Below are 1,402 nucleotides of genomic sequence, written 5' to 3'. Positions count from 1 at the left end.
CCATTTTTCCCAGACCTCAAAAATGGTCACCTGATAGGGTTTAAACATTGTTGTGGACATAGAACATCCAATTGTGCTGTTTTGCTATTAAAAAGGTGTACTTTTGAGAGCGAAAACCTGCCAAAACAGGGACAAACGGTCAACGGGGAAATCTAAACGGAGAAAAGGGAACTTGGGAATTAACAGAATCAGGCAAAACATTGAAGGGATTTTATAGTGCCCTAATGGACTACAGACATTGACAGTCTCCTAGACTAAAAACAAAGGCTGTATGTACTGCCTACATTTTGAGGGAAACGCAATGTCCATTATTTGATTTGATCAGGGCAGGGCAGGGCAGGGCAGCACACACAAACTGCATTTAGTCCAATAACAATCCATGATATTATTAGGGTGATAAATAAAAGGCAATTGCTCCATGACACAAGAGCACGCTCTACTGGGACAAAAAGCTTACAGCACCTGATATTCCCAGGCGGTCTCCCATCCAAGTACTAACCAGGCCAAACCCTGCTTAGCTTCCGAGATCGGACGAGATCTGGCGTATTCAGGCTGGTATGGCCGTAAGCGAGGGAACAACTCTTGGTACACTATATAAAGTCAATGTGTCACTCACTCTGAACGAGACACAGAAAAGTATCCACTTTATGACACAGACTGAAGAAGCTCAAACCTTGCTTACATTTCCAAGATATATATATATATATTTGAGTCTTGTGGGGGTGGAAGAGGGCATATCCTATGTTGACTTATGACAAGTTCATGGACTAGGGCCCTATAAAATAGGCGTTGCGGACCGAATCACGGAATCCAGACATTAAACCCAAATTCAACAATATTCAAACATTTATTGAACTTAGTAGGAAATCAACTAAATCTATTCAACTTGTTAGAAAACATATTAATTTGCCCAAGCCAATCATAAGACATGAACAAAATGCATCAGTGATTGGTATTTCCATGAACTTTCTGAAAGGGCACAGGAATGCCCCTGTCTGTGTGCATGTGTGCGGTGCGCGCGTATGTCTACACTTTGTGTAGCCGTTAGCGATGATGCTAATGATAACCTTCTTCTGGTAGGGAAGGAATGGCTTTCCCCCAAAACCTTCGCAAGTAAATGTTAACTACAAAGTAGCCTATGCCTGCCTGGCAGAATTATACCGTGATCATTTGCATCACTCCAGTGGCCATTTGTCCTACAGCAACACCGCTTAACCAAACAAAGGTCTCTTCCTGGTGCACGCTTGCATTTAAGGGTAACTACACCCCAAAATCTAAATGTCTTCCATTTTTCCCAGACCTCAAAAATGGTCACCTGATAGGGTTTAAACATTGTTGTGGACATAGAACATCCAATTGTGCTGTTTTGCTATTAAAAAGGTGTACCTTTGAGAGCGAAAAC

Source organism: Coregonus lavaretus (assembly GCF_964263955.1).
Source record: "Coregonus lavaretus genome assembly, contig: HAP1_SCAFFOLD_1487, whole genome shotgun sequence".
NCBI lineage: Eukaryota > Metazoa > Chordata > Actinopteri > Salmoniformes > Salmonidae > Coregonus > Coregonus lavaretus.
Note: the sequence above shows the minus strand (reverse complement) of the source record.